At 42.2% G+C, this 18,106-nt stretch overlaps 1 pseudogene; it reads left to right on the top strand.

Annotated features, from left to right (window-relative positions):
- Positions 1-9,841: 9,841 nt before the first annotated feature.
- On the top strand, positions 9,842-10,221 carry LOC128585779 (60S ribosomal protein L31-like; annotated as a pseudogene).
- Positions 10,222-18,106: the final 7,885 nt, after the last annotated feature.

The raw sequence follows: 18,106 nt of genomic DNA, 5'->3' as shown, positions 1-18,106 counted from the left end.
ACAGATCACTCTGAGAATCTGCTTTGGGTTAGAGAACCTCTCCCCAGGAGAATGCATCCCAGCCCCTGCACACACATGTGCATACACGCACCCACACCCACACTCACTTTTCTAAACTGGAAAGAGTGACCGCTGTAAGGACACACATTCTCTGCACACAGTTTCATGGTGTTTCTAGACACCCCTAAAGACCAGTAGGGTTTCCTTGGAGTTCATAAGCTATACATTATGGAACTCCAATTTAAATATGCCTTTAAATATTAATGTGTGGAGATTTGACTGTTGACTAAGAAGTTGTGCAATGTAAATGAAAACGTTACAAGAATATGGACAAAGAGTGACCCAGATACTTGGACACCTGAATGCCAAAGCCAGGGAGTCAGAAAATAAGGAGCCCTGCCCTGTGGTGGCTGTGTGAGGCCCTTTCAATTACCACAAGAAACCCGGAAAGAGTGACCGCTGTAAGAACACGCATTGGAGAAAACCTCTGGGAAATAGGAACAGGCACTGAGGTAAGGCCTCAGTGAAACTGGCCCAGAAGATTGTGCAGGTCCAGAGACAACTCTCCAGATGCAGCGCAGGGATCGGGGTGAGGGGTAGGGAGGGTCTGCAGCCTGTCTCTACTTGTTCACTGTTCCCTTCTTTCCAATCTACCTACTTTCTACTCCAGGTTGTACATCTCCGACCCAGGACTCCTGTGGGGAAACACAGCCTCTGAATTTTTAAAAACTCCAGTTTCTTGCTTCTTCGGGCCTCAGGTCACCACAACACATCCTGGCCCTAAGTTTACCTCAGTGTTTCTTTTTTTTTTTTTCAGTTTTTGGCAGAGGCTGGGCTTGAACCCGCCACCTCCAGCATATGGGTCTGGCACCGTACACCTTTGAGCCATAGGCACCGCCTACCTCAGTGTTTCTCTTGTGTCTTTTCAGCTAGTATTTCCTCCTCTGGAATTAAAGGGGTTAATTGTCCCATTCTCTCAGTTTTCCCCAGTTCCAGAGTCCAAGGGCCACTGTTTTTTTGCCTGAAGTTCCAACAGTCCGTGCTTAAACCAGGCTGTGCTTATCACCAATGCCACCCCCGATCCGATCAGTGGCAGCTGAGGCAGAGTAGGTAGGGACTCCTCTATGGAAGTAAACATGCCCATGAACTAGACCTCACTAGAAGGTGTGCGTCGGGAATTCCTGTAGACAAGTATAGTGATGAAATACCCAGTGCAGACCCTCAGAATAGGCTGGAAAACACCAGCACCACTGTCTGGGCTTCGAACTAATTCTACCTACTATTCAGTCCTCCACACCATTAGGTGGGTGTATATTTAGATAAGGATTAAGTGGCAATCGGAATCCTCACTGCTGATGAAAGGTGGTGGATTAAGGAAAACATCTGGGCCTGAGACCAGCCAGGTGTGCCCTTCAGTTACCTGTTGTCCAAGGATCCGTGATACTTCCCTGCACATTTCACTGGTTGCTCATTGGGCTTTTTAAGGGGAACGTAGCTTAGAGGGCCCTGGGACACACTTATTGTAATAGAATAACAGAGTTACAGAGACCTTTAAACATCATCTAACCTACCCATATGTGTTGAGGAAAGGGGGACAGGGCCTGAGAGGAGCTATGTGTTAAAAGAGAAGTTCACAGAGGGTTTTGGGGGTTTCCAATTTCCAGTCCACTTCTCTCTCGAGCAGTCACATCTGCCCTTTATTCCTTGCTGTCATTGAGTGCTACCATTCGCTAGCAAAAGAAAAAAGTAGAAAAGCTGTGGAACAGTATCTCAGGCTATCAAGGTTCAACTCTAGTGTGTGTGTATCTACAGGGTCTCTCTAACCACACATGTGATTTCCTGGGAATAACCCTAGAGAAGAAGACTCACCATGTCCCTCTTAGATGTGTGAGTTAAGCTCTCCATCTTTGTCTGAGCCATAGATTCATTACACAGTCCTGATTCATCCAACAAACATGACAGCTGCCGTGCCCCGAGCTCTGAGTGTGAATGATATATCATCACTGTCTTGTCCTCCCAAGTGTTTTTAACTCTAGTAGAAGCTGTAAGATAGCTGCTATACCCAACGGATTACTGACAAGAGGGACAACTGAGTCAGGCCAGGCGACGCCTGCCAGATGGGCAGCAGAAGTGCCAAGGCACAGATGTGTCAGTCAAGCAGGGAGTGGGCCACACAGGCAATAAGGGAGAGGTGGGTCATCTGGGCAGAAAGGACAGGGTGACTGGAGCACAGAGTAGGGATGGCTAGAGGTGAAGAGATGAGGAAATCATCTTCAAGCCAGCAAATGCCATAAATCTCATGGTTTATAAACACCAGAAATTTATTTCTCACAGTTCTACAATCTAAAGTACAAGATTGTAGTGGATCCAGGGCCTGGTGGTGAGGGCCCACTCCCTGAAGACAGCTGTCTTCTCATGCTACCCTCACTTGGTGGAAGGGGCGAGGAGTCTTCCCAGGGCCTCTCTTACAAGGGCACTAACCATGTCCCCCCATCACTTCCTTCCCATACCATCACCTTGGAGGTGAAGCCTTCAATATATGAATTAAGGGCAACACAAACATTCAGACCATAGCAGTAAGAAAACTATTAGCATAAAAAGTCTCACAGATATCAAAAAATAGAATGTGGCCAATCAGGTAAAGGAGGACATGAAATAGACCAAAAGGAATTAGGACTGTCCGCATCACCCCAAAGCTGTGACAAAGACAAACTGAGAAACCGCATATGACAGTGCTTTCTTAGACACTAAACATCATGAACAGTGATTACTAGTACAGCTAAGACTCAGCTCAGGTCCCACCTACTCTGGAGACCCTCACTGTCCCCTCCAGGCCACCCCCTAGAGGTTCATCAGCCTTGAGTGGCACCTCAGGGCAGAGGTTGTGTTTACTTGGCCTGTGCCCAGCACTGAAATGGCGCTTGGCCTGCAGGAGGCAGGGGACACGTGCTCAAGGAGTGAGCAGGTAGAATCGCCTCACTGCTTTGTACGAGTCTCTTTCACATGGAAAATATCCTGATTTGGATACTTGTTTTTTTTTTATTTTATTTTTTGTGTGTGTGTGTGTGGTTTTTGGCCTGGGCTGGGTTTGAACCCGCCACCTCCGGCATATGGGACCAGCGCCCTACTCCTTGAGCCACAGGCGCCACCCTTGTTATTTTTTTAAAAAAACTCCACCTAGTGTGCTTCTTTTTCTTGGTATATTCTTGTTTCTGTTTTATTTCATGTCCTCACTGTTTAGGAAAAACCAGTCCGCTCCTTCTAGTTATCAAATAAGGATACATATAAAAAGCCTACCCTATAGAAAGCCTTGCGTTCCTCCGCCTCTCTCTCTGTCTGCTGGGCACCGTGTGCATCCCGCTGGAGCCCATGCTCGCAGTCTGATTTCCAGCATGTTCATATCCAAATCAATCTGAACTAATTTTGCAAGTAAAATGTTTTGAGTGCTCGCCCTAAGTGCTTTCCTAAAATCTGCCCATTTAATATCTGCTTGGCTGGACTCAATTGTTAGTCTTCTGAAGCCGACTGAAATCTACCTATTGGGCTTGTCATAATTTATCATTTAGAAATTGATATTATTTATTGCCCTTGATTACATTATCACAGCTGTTCTGTACTGTTGACGTTTTCCTCAAGTTTTCTTATATTCTCCTGTGAAATGGTCATATCTAATTTACCAGGAATCCTTTCTAGTCACTCTTTTTTCAGCCTTTGCAAACGGATTCCTGATTCTCCCCCCACCCCACCCCCCAGCTTTAGGATGTCAGTGACAGGTGATAAACTCAGCAAGTTTATCTTCCAGACTTGCAGATTTTTCAGGGTATTTACATTTCAGACACCTGATTTTTATGAGCAGATATTTTTATCAGATATTTTTACAAGGTGCTTCTACTAATCATCTATTCTTTATTCTGAGGTGTTCCCGCAATTTCTCCAAGGCTGAGATGAGTTTTCCAATACAGCACTCCCTCCCCACCGCTGCTGCCGCTGCCACGTTCCTGTGTACACACCCTGTCTCTCTGCCGTCTACAGACCTTCCTCTTCCTCCTTTTATCCCCAGCACGGAGCAATGAGGAGAGCAGCCCTGCCCTGCAACCTTTGTTTGCAGCCATCTATTGCTCTGAGCCTTGCCTCAGCTACCCACCCTTTCAGAGAAAGGCAGACGGGAAAACTAGAGCCAGCAGCCGCTCAGCGAGTATTATAGGGCCATGAGCAGGTATAGCAGACCCTCCTGGGCCTCTCTGCCCAGGCTGAAACCCACAAAGGTGGAATAGATTTCTGTCTTTTCCTGCAAACCTGAGGGTTCAAGGCAGAAAAAGACTCAAAACAGCAGAGCTGAATGTGCCTTGTTTTAATGGTGCAGGGAATGCCTGCTAACTCTTGGCCTGCCTCAAGATTTGCAGGCTGGGCGCCATGGCTCATGCCTGTAATCCCAGCCCTCTGGGAGGCTGAGGCAGGAGGATCACTTGAACCCAGGAATGTGAGGTTGCCTTGAGCCAGGCTGATGCTATGGCTGGAGAACTTGCCAGGGAGAGTTGTAGGTGACCCAGGTGACTGAGGGAAACTCTGTCTCAAAAACAAACAAACAAACAAGATTCAGGAGCAGTCAAAAGCCACCCTTGTTTTGTACTCTGAGGTGACAGGGCACCCACGACTTCCAGTCTTGTATCCCTCAGTGCCAAATTCACAGGAGAAAGATTACTCATCAAGCTGGGGTCAAGAATTTCTGAGCCAGTGAACTAATTGCCAGGAGCGAAGGGTTAATGTAGACAGGGACATCCAGCACATTACTGTTGACCTTGGGCCCACCCTAAATTGTACCTATTGCATCCTCATCTATCAGGTCTTTTGTATCAAAAACATTTGTGGCTCACACTCCCATATCTCGGCTAAAGGGTCTCAGTCCTCCCGACTGATAATTTGATCATTTTTTTCTCTAGCACACCTCTTATATGCCCTTTTCCTTGGTGAAAAGTAGAAATAAAATCTACTGAGCAGCTTCATTTCTTCCAGCCCTAGAAAAACAAAGCAAAAAGACCAGCTTGGAAAAGCCATCAGTTGTAAAAATGGGTATACAAGTTGAGATAAGATACATAACATCCCGAAGCCTCATTTTGGTTATTTGTAAAGTGGAGATAGTTTCACCTATCTCTTGGGGTTGTGAAAAACAATGAGATACCTAATGTAAAGCACAAAGCACCTCGCCTAGAAAGAGCTTGATAAACACGAACTATAAGTATGTCTGTAGTATGCATGTGAGTATGTTGGGAATCTTCCTGTGAGATGTATTGTTTTCTAGGAATTACACCAATGAGATCACCCTAACTGCAACAGAATAAAAGGTGGGTTGTCAATGAACCCCCATCCCTCATAGTATAGTTAGATTATTAATATTTATGGCAGCCATAGGCCCCTGGGTGTTGTGTAGGTAACTTATTGTTTGGAACCCTGTCTCATCTACCCTGTTTCCCTGAAAATAAGACATCCTCCGAAAATAAGACCTACCTACAGGAAAGATAAGATGTCCCCTGAAAATAAGACCTAGCACATCTTTGGGAGCACACCTTAAAATAAGACACTGTCCTATTTTCGGGGAATCAGGGTAGCTTTATGGATTCCTTAGCTCTCTCCATTCTTATGCTATACCTTGGGCCCCCTCTCTTCTTCCATGGCTGGTACTAAAATGTCCTGAATGGGCCAATAATTTATTTGCTTCTAAATCTTATCTGAAGGCATTCTACAAACCTAAAGGAAACTGCCCACCTGACAGAGAAATTCTAACTGTGGAAAATTACTGATCCACACTGAACTACATAAAAATCCATTTGTAAAAATCTTAAGAAGAGCAAATACTCCCCCTGGCAAGTTCTCCAGCGGGGTCCTTGGCTGGCAGGAGCAACCACCCTCTCTAGGCACCAACCAGAAGCCCAGTCCTGAGCGGTAACAAATCTGGAATCCTCAGGCAGACGCCAGTCCAGGGACTACCGCACAAAGGGGGCCCTTCTTACAAACTCAGCACTGAATCTGAACACACTTTGAATTAGTTTTGGCTGGGAGGGAGAAGCCAGTGTGGAAAATATAATCTGATGGGTAGGACCTGAAATGAAAGACACAATATGGCTCAAGCTTCCAGAACCTAAACTCTTACAGAGAAGAAGCATAAACACATTTTGGAAGCTAACACCAGGACACGATATGATACCCCAGCAAAAACGTAAGGGTAGCAAAGATTTAACCATGAAAGGACTCACTCCAATTTTCAAACTGTGAATCACCAGAACCTAAATAGGGAGGAAAGAGGATACCAGCCAGCGTTTACCTTGCCTCCCCTGTGCTGAAAAACGTTCCCAGTGCCCATGGCACTCTCTTACAAAGATGAATAAGACAAGGGCTGGCCCTGGAGGAGTTTGTACCTGGCTGGGGAGGCTGGCAGGTAAGTAAAATACAAGTCTTAACATAAAAGTGCCAAAAGCCAAATGAAAGCAAAAGGCAGTGGAGGCAGATAGCGCCAGTCTTTGGAGCTGGATGAGGTCTCACAGAGAGAAGACATCACATCCGGGTCTCCGAAAGACAGCAGGGCCCTGAGAAAGGGTTGCAGCAGAAGGAGCAGCATGAACCAAATAGCTCAGCCAGGTGAAGACAGCACGTGGTGGGGGACGAGGCTCGGCTTGGTTGTGGGGTGGACTTGAACATCTGGGCACATTGGTCTTGACTTGTGGGCCTTTTGAACATGTCAAATCTGCTTTCAAAATGAAAGACAACTCTGCCTTGGGTGTCAAGAATGAATTAGAATCGTGGAGAGAATTGAAATGTGTATCTTTGCGAATTTTTTTCTTTTTCATATTTGAAAAAATGACCGCACATGCATTGACCCTTCACTAAATCCACATTTAGTACATTTAGTATCCAGGGCAGTGGTGGTCAAACGGAGGGGTTCCTGAAACCTGATCAGCTTTCCAGCATGGAGATGTTATCACCCCGTGTCTCCCACACACAGAAGGCTAGCCGTGAATGAGAAGGGGCCATTGTTAGCATTGCAGGTGCACAAGAGCTTGAAATTATCCATGACTTTGTCTCAGTTTTATTTGGTTTACTGGGTTTCCTCAGTGTATTCTGGACGCAAATAGAATGGAAAGAATAATTCCAAAGGGATGCTATTAAGTACTTATCTTTGTATCATAAAAACACAATCCCATGTCTTATTGGTAAACTCAAAACTATGTTGATGACAATTTTGACATGAAATGTCCAGCAGAGACAAGCCATGTTTATTTATGAAAGGCTCTATCAAGAAATTATTTATCTTGGAGCAGTTTCTACTTCGCTTGTGATTTAAGCCTTAAGAGTATATTTCATTTGGTTACTCAGACAAAGTTAATGGAGCTGCTCCTTACCATGTTTCTGATAGCATACATGTGGAATCTGACTCTCATCTTCCGTTTCTTAATTATTTGTAGGCTTTCATCACCTCTGTTTATTTTCTTTGCAGAGTCATTCTTTATTTCAGAAGGGAGGCAGTGTGTAGGGCAGTGTGTAGATACGGTGTTGGAATGTTCTCTAATGCCGGAGCTCTTGTTTTGGACCAGGTGCTGACCACTCAGATTACAAGAACAAGGAGAGTCATTCGTATTTATCACCTGGAGAAACTCTTGTCTACAGATATCAAAGACTATCCTTTTCACCACTGCAGAGTAAAGAGGTGAATCTTCCTGAGATCTTTATTGTCTCTTCCAAGTGTCCTCTAGACCTCTATCCTACAGGTTTTGGTCTCCTCTGTGCTGAAACCATTGTGCTTCTCCCCAGGTGCCAAATTAAGACTCCCTTGGCTATAGAACAGGTCATTTGTCAGAAATTCACAGATATGGTGGGGATGGCAGAGAAAGTTCTAGCACCAGCATTTAGGCTGAAGGAGAGATCTATTAGAGCTAAGTCAGAAGAGTTATCGGCTTTTTCTCCATCACATTTGAAGATTAGATGAGCATACATGAACTCCTAATTCCCAAACCAAGGGATTTTAAGGGGTAGTTCCACCACAATACTGAAAGAGATCAGCCCACAAGACAGGCTCTGCCATTTTCAGCCATGGGTTTAAATGAGTGTGTCTTGGAATCAACACAGCGGGAAGAGAATACATTTCCCACCATAGCGCACATGGGGAGCTGGCAGGATGCGGGGCAATCTGTGTTCGGATTGTATGTCGTTCTAACAGAGAAATAAACCTGTCACAGAAAAACTTCATTCCTAAGAAAGGGTGAAAAAGAGGGAAGCAAACTGACATTTTCTGAGTCTATTCTCCCTAGATTCTAGCAATTTTCTCCATTACCTTTTTTAAATCTCTAAAAAATACTCGTAAGAGGTCCTTCTCTTCCTATGGTACAGAAAAAGAAACTAAGTCAAAGAAGTAAGCTAATAGACTAAGTCACATGATAAATAAAATATCCTATCAGGTTCAAACCCAAGACACCATTATTTGAAAGTCCATCATCCTGTCCAGGACCACACTGCCCAGTTTTATCCAGTTGCAATTCAGTATTAAGTGGGTCTTCTGTGGCTCAGTCGGTAGGGCGCCGGTCCCATATGCCGAGGGTGGCGGGTTCAAACCCGGCCCCGGCCAAACTGCAACCAAAAAAAAATAGCCGGGCGTTGTGGCGGGCACCTGTAGTCCCAGCTACTTGGGAGGCCTGAGGTAAGAGAATCGCTTAAGCCCATGAGTTGGAGGTTGCCGTGAGCTGTGTGAGGCCACAGCACTCTACCAAGGGCCATAAAGTGAGACTCTGTCTCTACCAAAAAAAAAAAAAAAAAAAGAGAAGGGGATGGTAAAAGCACTAAGCTAGAAATCTTCTAGTTTTTTCACATTAAGTAAGAACAGGATTCTAAATTATTTTGGATATGGTACAAAATAAAAGTCATTTACATTTGATGTTAGAATGCATTACATAATCGTACTTTTGCAATAGGGGCAAAAATAAATTTACCTTCCTTAATATGTTCTGGTTGTACTAATACTGAAATAAGACCATGGGTGCTGAGCATGTAGCGACTGATAAAAAGACACCCAAGAGCTTCCACACAGAGCCAATCTGGGAAAAAAAGCTTTGCCACGGATTCCTATGGTAGGAGAAATCACCAAGTGGAGAAACAAAGAAATTCAGAGATAAAATTTTTACCTTTATAGCCTATGAAATCATATACTCTAAATGTACAAGGAAAATTCCCTAAAGACTTTAAGAATCATGTGTGTGTGGATGGGCACCCTTTGTCAACAGTAGGAGATTTACCTAGATTATATCCAAGGATGCAACCCACTTCCAGAAGATGCAGTTGATGTTAAATCCCAGAAGGTCAGCAGCAACATTGGAACAGTACATGCTGACACTCACCAGCGTCATTAGGGTCAAAGGGAGAACAAAAATGGATTTTGCTCTTCATCAATTTTATACTATGGAAAAATAAAACCCAACCATTATGAGTGAGGCAGGTCACCAGCTCTCTAAGGAAATTTTGTGGACTATGTGAATGACTTGATATCAGGAACCACAATGGTGACAATTGAGTACACAATGAACAGCCAGGTTTCTCATAAATATTTGTTTAAAGTGAACAGTTTGAAATTTCTAACACTTTTTCTCATAGAAAGGATACCAAAAATATTTCCTACATATGTCTACAAAAGAGTACAGAGAACAAGTCAAGACATCCAGCTTGTCAAAGACTCTTAAAAACCTCAGTTTCTTCATCTACAAAATGGGGATAATAAAACCCACTGTGGCCAACTCACTGAAGTATTGAAAGGAAGATTTAAAAAAATGTGTCACCAGCTTTCCAACTTGGGCTTGGCAGAATGGGTCCCACAAAGAAGGGTGGCGAGAAGAAGAGGGGCCAGTCTGCTGTCAACGAGGTGGTGATTAAGAATGCATCATCCACATTCACAGGCACATCCAGGGAGTGGGTTTCAAGCAGCGTGCCCCCTGGGGCACTCAAAGAGATCCGGAAATTTGTCATGAAAAAGATGGGGACTCCAGATGTGCAGATTGATACCAAGCTCAACAACGCTTCTGGGCCAAAGGGCTAATAAGGAATGTCCCATACTGTATCCGTGTGCGATTGTCCAGAAAACATAATGAAGATGAAGATTCACCAAACAAGCTCTGTACTTGGGTTACCTATGCACCTGTTATCACTTTCAAAAATCTACAGACAGTCAGCATGGATGAGAACTAACTGCTGATTGTCAGACACATCAAATAAGTTATAAAACCAAAAAAAAAAAAAAAGTGTCACCAGAGACAAGACATTTTAACATCACACAACTCATAATGTTGTTATAAAATAGTATGAAATTAGTCTTAAGCAATACTCTAATCATGCTAGTAATGAAAAAATGAAGAATAAGAAATTGTAGGCCAGGCAGGCCGGGCATGGTGGCTCACATCTATAATCCTAGCACACTGGGAGGCCAAGGCAGGTGGACTGCTTGAGCTCTGGAGACCAGCTTGAGCAATTGTGAGAGCCCCTCTCTACTAAAAATAGAAAAAAATGAGGCAAGAGGATTGCTTGAGTCCAAGAACTTCAGGTTGCTGTGAGCTATAACGCCACAGCATTCTAGTCAGGGCAACAGAGTGAGACTGTCCCAAAAAATGAAAATAATAATAAAATTTTAAAAAAGAAATTGCAATAAAGAAAAAATATTTTCAAATATGTTAAGGCTTTTCTTTTCTTTTTTCTTTCCATAGTTGCATCATTTTTTAAGGAGCCATTTAATTTGCTTATTATCTTTATTTGCATCCATCTCTCCTTGGAGACTATACCCTCCCTGAGGGCAGGAATCTTGGTTTGCTCAGGGCTGTAGCTGGATGCCTGGCATGCTGTAATCTGTCAGTACCTAATGTTTAACAAATTCATTTACATGTGATAACAGTGCCAGGTGGCCAGTGCACCTTCAGGAAAGAGGGATGGAGTGACTCTTGTCCTAACAAAATATTTCTACAAAAACCTGGTGGCTGCTTTCTGTCAGGAATTTCTGCTCAGAAAGGAGTTGGGATTGTTCTGGAGATGGCAGATCTTAAGCTGGAACTGTGCTGTTCGCGTGTTTCATGGTGAAGAGTGGGGGGCACCTTGACCACTTCTGGATCACCTCGGCTTCTCCTGCCACTCAGGGTGTGTATTCTAACAACACATCGTAATACCCCAGTGGACTCCTTTGATCACAAGAACATCCAGCTCCTCCCTGGGGTCCCCCACCTCTTCCCCTGGGCCTGTCGATGCATTTCCTTGGCACGGTCCCATCACTTGCTTTCCTAGAACCACTGCCTTTTATCAGCAGGCCCCAAAGCTAAGGGGGCAGGGAGCAGGTTGTTGTGTGCAGCTCTCCAGACTCCCAGGGGGAAGGAAGGGAGCTCCAGCCATGTCTCTCCCTTTGGGGTAACAAGAAGAGCCCAGAGTCTGCCTGTTCAGGGAGAACCAGCTCCCCAGCCCTGCTGATGTTTGTGTTCCAAAGTCTTATTCCTAATTTATGTGTCTGATTTAACTCATAGAATTTAGGAACTATAAATAAACTTGGGAATCAAATTCAACTCCCTCAATCTAGAAATAAGGAAACTGAAGCCCAAAGAGGGGAAATCACTTGCTGAAGGTCACAGAACCAGCAAGTTGCGGGCAGATAAGCTTTTGCCACCTTGACAATACCTGTCCCTTCAGCACCAGGAATATCTGGGGAAAGTCAGACACAGACTTCTTAAGAGTAACTACCAAAAGCACTGTAAGAGTAGCAGCAAAAGATTGCATGCCTTCATAGGAATGAATCAAATTTTCATAATTTTTGAAATGCTGTATCTGTACAAATCCAGTAATAGTTACTTGATTTACTTTTCTAAAGTACTCTTCTTTTTGTCTAAAAGGCTTTCCCAGCAGGTTACTTTAAATAATCTATTCCTGTAACATTTTTGAAATATGATTTCATTCATACCCATGGCTGATTAATCTCAAAGCACAATGTGGTTTCTTAAGGTGTGATTGAACTCAAAACTTAATATAATCATTATGACAAATGAGTTGTCTTTTTTAAGAAAAGTGATGAGGTTTTCCGAATTCCTACTTATTGGTCAATAAAGACAGGCTCTAGGGGCAAAACTATATAGATGAAATAAAGCAAATAGATCGACCCTAAACAACATTGTTGCAAAAGCAGGTGATAGGATGGGAGCAGTGGAGGGTTGCGTCTAAAGCCTGTATTGACAGGTTAGAAAAGCAAAGAAAATTAGAACATACAGATCACACTATTCCAGCGCTCCTTTCAGCCCTGGAATTGAATTAAATGGCACAGAAGATGTATTATCTAGTCCAGCTATTTCACGGTGTGGATAAGGAAACAAAAGTCCAGACTGAGGACTGACTCATCCCAGGTCAGTGAGGTCTGCTGCTCCCAGCGGGATTCTCTTTTTATCATAGCTTTGCATTGGGTGGAAGGGAGGGGTACATGATAAAGGAGGCGGAGGATGGAATTTTCAGGAAATGTCATGAGCTCCTCCCAACCAATAGGGAAGCTCTCAAAGCGTTTTTGTCAATTCTCACTACCTCTGGCAAAAGACAGGAAATGGGTATCTTTTAGACATAAAGAATAATAAGTAAAGGCGAGGTAAGCAAGCAGGTCTCCAAGGAGGTGAATTTATTTCCAGATAACAAGAACTGGATAAAGAGAAATTGCTTGTGAGAGAGAATGAGATGTTTGTCAAAGCCCCTACCAGCATCCCTAAGTACGTTCTCAGAACCTTGCCTGAAAATCTGTGTTTCTAAATGTGGAGACATTGGGCAAAGCCTGAAGGCGACTTTGGTTGCCATAACGGGGGAGGGATTGCTACTTCCCTGGAGTACACAGATGCCGGGGGTGCTGTGAAAAATCCCTCACTCTACCTACAAGTATTCTACCTCAACTGTTAGGAGTACTAAGTTTGAAAAAGAAGTCTTATTCTAACTACCCACCTATTAATCGGTGTTCTTCTGAGATTCAGTATTACGTCACCGAATGCTGCCTTCTGAACCCAAGAAATCAAATAGCGAGTCTAATAATTCATCCCTCTCTGTTTAGATCTTTAGATTTTGACACCCTCTCCCCAAAATCCAGATGCAGAGGAGGTAAGCAGGAAAACAGGAAACAGCAATTTCAACAAAAATACTTACCATTGAAAATACATGCGTAGGAGAGACTATTTTCCATGTACTTATATTTTTCTTGCTCTTTGTTGTCATTTCACCATCCTTAGTAAATTTGTTTTCATTTTAAGTGTTACAAGCAGTTATTATGTATTCCAGGCAGGGCTCCCAAGCTGTGACAATTTAAATGAGGGAGACTTTTTTGTATGAAAAAAATGATAAAAAATATAAATGGTTTGTTGAAACACTGAGAAAAATCTTGCCTCAGAGAGCAAAACGCTTTTTTATGTAGTCTCAATATTAATCCCAAATGAAAATGTCCTTCGCTTCAAAAGGGTAAGATTTGGCAGATATTAGATCTAAGAGGGCAAGGATACATCCCCTCCATGTTTAGAACTGCGCATCTCCTACAAAGACTTTGAAAGAAATAGCATATAAGAAGCTACAAGTAATTTTAAAATGGCTTAAATCTTTTACACATTCACCTCAAAGGAGCAGAGCACTCATGATGGCATCTGGATGTATGATCTGAAAACCCGGGTTCTAGTCCAGGGTCATTAACATGCTCCACGGCCTTGAGCAAATGACCTACCTCCTATGTCGTAGTTTACTCTATAATGAAATAATCATAATAATACGTGACGTACAGCCCTCATAAAGTTGGCTGTGAGGCTTACGAGGTAAATGCAGTGTGCAACCTCCCCACTGGAACTCTCACTGCTGGCAAATACCATGAGGATCAAACTTAAGAGTCATGACTTTTTGTTGCGTTACTACTTACACGCTTTCTAATTTCCTATTTTAATTCCAAAGCTTTTTTTTTTTTTCTGGTTAAAGTGAGGAATTATTGGTGTGGGGTGAACTTGACCCACATAAATATCTTCACAGAAAAAAAAAAAAGCCATGACAAGGTGTCATCCTCAGAAATCAAAATAGTGGAATGTTAATACCAAATGGAAAACTTGGTTTCTTGTAATTTGTGACCAGCTGGTAAATAAATGAACAAGTTAGCAAGACATGTTTCCTAAGATGTGGAAGAGGCCAACCAGGGGGATGAATTCACCTGCTAAAGTAGCCCGAAATTGTATCAGGTGTGTTACATAGTGTGACTACAAGTCAAGTTTACAGAGGTTCCATGACAAGCTGAGGTTGACACGAACAGAAAATTAATATTGAGGGAAAGAAAAAAAAAGCAGCACTTTTTGGTTATGATAAACCAGCATATTCCAAAACAAGAGAAGACCGTCTGGAAGTTGTTCTGTTCTTTATGTGCCTTTGGTATTTTTAATGCAGAATTTTATGGAGGCAACAAAATGGTGGATAAAGGAAAACTAGTGGATGTAATTTATTTAGACTCTCAAAGGGCTTTTGATAAAGTCTTACACAAGAGACCATTAAGGAAACTTGGCAACCACTGGGCAAGAGGTAAAGGGCTGTCAATCTTGGGCTAAAAGTGGGTTAAGAGACAGAGACAGCGCGAAAGAATAAATGAGTAGCTCTCAGCATGGAAAGGAGTTAATGGTAGGGTGTCAGTGAGTGATACAAAAGCAGTGTCCTCCCAGATATGCGTTAACACCCTTAAAAATGGACCAAATAATGAGGTGCTGAAATTTGCTGACTACACAAAACTATTTTGATTCCCTACGTTTACACAGATGGATGCAAGAAACACAGAATCCAAACTCGGTAATTGGGCAAAACAGTGGCAGATGAAGCTCAGAGCAGACAAGTGCAAAGTAATGTACATTGGAAGTAGCAACTTAAATTACTCATCCACTTAGGTGAGTTCCGAATTAGCTCTAACCTTACAGGAAAAAGATTTAGGCTCATGGAAGACAGCTTAATAAAGATGTGCATGTGATGCTTTACAGAGATAAAAAAAAAAAAAAAAAAGGATAGCAAACACACTGTTAAATTACAACACCAATAAAAGAGTCTGTATTCCAATGTCATTACAAAAATTGTCACGCACCTTTGTCCTACATTCAGTTAAAATCGCTTTATTTCCAAAGGACAATGGTAAAAATAGAAAGAAACCTCTCATAACAACTAGGGAAATAATTTGAAGCAGTGGGACAGGAGAGGCAAATTGTATATGGGAAGTTTTAAAGTTAGTAATCAGTTAACAACTAAAACAAAGGGAAGATGAACATAAGGGAGCATGCATGTTTTCCATAAAGGTAAAAATCTGTTACTAATATCTTTGCAACTTATGCTGTAGGTAGACTAGAAGCTGTTATAATTGGCATCAAAGATAAACCAGATTTTCTTCTGATGCAAGAGGCCACTTGAGAAGTCCTCAGTTCTGCCTCTTGAAATTTAGTCTTCGTTCCGACCCATGGTAGCTATTTTTCCTTTGTTTCAAGATAGGAAGTAAGGAATTATACATAATATAAGTTTTGTAAAATTATTTCTAATGCTATTTATAATTTTTCTATCTTCTTCCAAGCCTAGAACTATGTGTGTTGATTTCATGTTGATGTTGTGCCTCAACTCCAGGGCAATAGAGGCAAGTGCCGGGTAGAACCCGCATTCCCCTGGCCCTTTAAGTTCCCAGACACACAGATCATTATACACTCTTCTTTTTCCCTTTTCTCCAGAAGGCAATTTATCCATGGGTCTGACCACCAGGAATGGCAAGATCTCTCGACCCCTCTACCTTTTTCTTCTCTACAAATATTTAGCTGATTGGCAGCTGTGCTTACTGAAGTCAAAGAGTACTCAGTCCCCAGGCTTCCAGAGATCAAGCATTGGCTGGTGGAGGTCAGAAAGAAGTAGTCTCCCACAATGCAAAGCAATTTATAATTGACCCAGTGCTTGTTGAGGAAAGGACATCTTCACACTCACGCTTAGAATTGTGCGATTAGGCAAGTGTGTGGAGGGCAGTGTAGACAAGGGGTGGGAGCTGGGAGGATGGCTACTGGCCAGTTCCCTTCCTGCAGCATATAGACCTCACTGGAAGATTGGAGATGAGCTTTCAGGGTGCCTTTCAGAGTGTTTCTTAGCTTATGTTTACTTATTTACTATGTTCAGGCGGTCGATATGAAACCTCAGAAGTATTTTTCCTTGTTTTTCTTCCTGAAATCTAATGCTTGAGCACTGTGATAAACAAAAATAAACTAAAAATGGCTAGCAATAAACATGAGCTAGAACAAACTAAATATTAATATAAAAATAGCATGAACAGAAGCTAAAAATTGAATTTCACCACGTAAGAATCCCAGCATAGCATTTTTTAAAAATCTCGCAAATGGTATGTAAGTATTCTGTAAGGGTTCAGCTTACCCTTAACAAATGATATTTTTAAAAAAATAAAACAAACACTTTATGGGGGCAAGACATGATTGCAAGAGGGACTTTACCTAACAATTGCAATCAGTGTAACCTGACTTATTGTACCCTCAATGAATCCCCAACAATAAAAAATAAATAAATAAAACAAACAAATATTAAGATATTTGAATGCTTAATGAAACATTGTGACATAGATATTTTCCTCTTCAATATGTTGATTTTTTTTTCTAAAAGAGGGCATAAGGTAACATTTGCACAGCAATTCTGCAAAGCATGAAAGGCTGATATTTTGCTAGGTGCTGGCATCACACAAGAGGGTTATATCAGTGGAAAGTTACTGGCATGGGTCAATGTTTACATAAGTATCCTCAGCTCTCCACTCTTTGTACCAAAATATCTTGCAAGCATCTTTTCAAAAGAAAAAAAAATACACAGAGCTGTTGACTAATTTGCTATTTTTAGGCTCCCAATGATGACTTGTAGATATCCATATATCAATAGTGCCATCTCAGCTCCTACACCCACTTCAGCCTTCGCCCACCTCTACAAAGCTGGAGATAAAAGCAGCTTTTGTGAACTGCAATGTCCCCACCTCCATCATGCAAAACTGTTAAACCCAACATACACACAAATGGAGAGAGAGGGAGAGAAAGAGAGACTTGATCAGTCTCCTTAGTACTGCTCATCTGAAAGGACAATGAAAATTCTTACTAACAAATCTTTAAGACGGACATCGCTTATTTAAGACAGTAACTATCCACAATATAGTTGAAGAGAGAACGAGTTCCACACAGCAAAAAGAGGTGTCAAAGATCCCTGTGGCCTTTCAAGTGGTCCTTCAAAAGTCAATTTACTTTCTCCTCTAAGTTCATTAATATATTAAATGCGTAAAAATATTTTCTTATGTTTAGATCCTGTTGCACTATATGAATTAAACTATGATAATATTGCTTTTTTAATTTTAATGACTTTGAGATAAAATTCACACAGCATAAAATTTATCCATAACAGTGTATTAATCAATGGTTTTTAATACATTCACAGAGGGGCGGTGCCTGTGGCTCAGCGAGTAGGACGCTGGCCCCATATACCCAGGGTGGCGGGTTCAAACCCAGCCCCAGCCAAACAGCAACAAAAAATAGCCAGGCATTGTGGCGGGCACCTGTAGTCCCAGCTACTCAGAAGGCTAAGGCAAGAGAATTGCCTAAGCCCAGAAGTCGAAGATTGCCATGAGCTGTGATGCCACAGCACTCCACCAAGGGTGAAAAAGTGAGACTCTGTCTCTAAAAAAAAAAAAAAAAATTCACAGATATGTATAACCATCACCACAGTCAATTCTAGAACACCAGCTCAAAAAAACAAACCTTGTAAGCTTTAGCTATCGCTCCTCTATTTCCCTACACCCTTCCCCACCCCAGAGCTAAACAATCACTAATCTGCTTTCTATCTCGGAAGATTTCCCAGTTCTAGACATTTGTATGAATGGAATCAGAAGGCATCGTCTTTTGTGATTGACTCTTGTCCCTTAGCATGATGTGTTTAAGGTTTAGCCATACTGTAGTATATATCAGTACTTCATTTCTTTTTAGGGCCAAATATTTATTTTTTAATTTGTAACTTTTTTCAAATAATATTTTATTATATGAACACACCACACGTTGAT

The sequence above is a fragment of the Nycticebus coucang genome, chromosome 5, assembly GCF_027406575.1.
Source record: "Nycticebus coucang isolate mNycCou1 chromosome 5, mNycCou1.pri, whole genome shotgun sequence".
NCBI classification, from domain to species: Eukaryota; Metazoa; Chordata; class Mammalia; order Primates; family Lorisidae; genus Nycticebus; species Nycticebus coucang.
The sequence above is the reverse complement of the archived record's forward strand: the minus strand, read 5'-3'. Positions and strand labels throughout refer to the sequence as shown.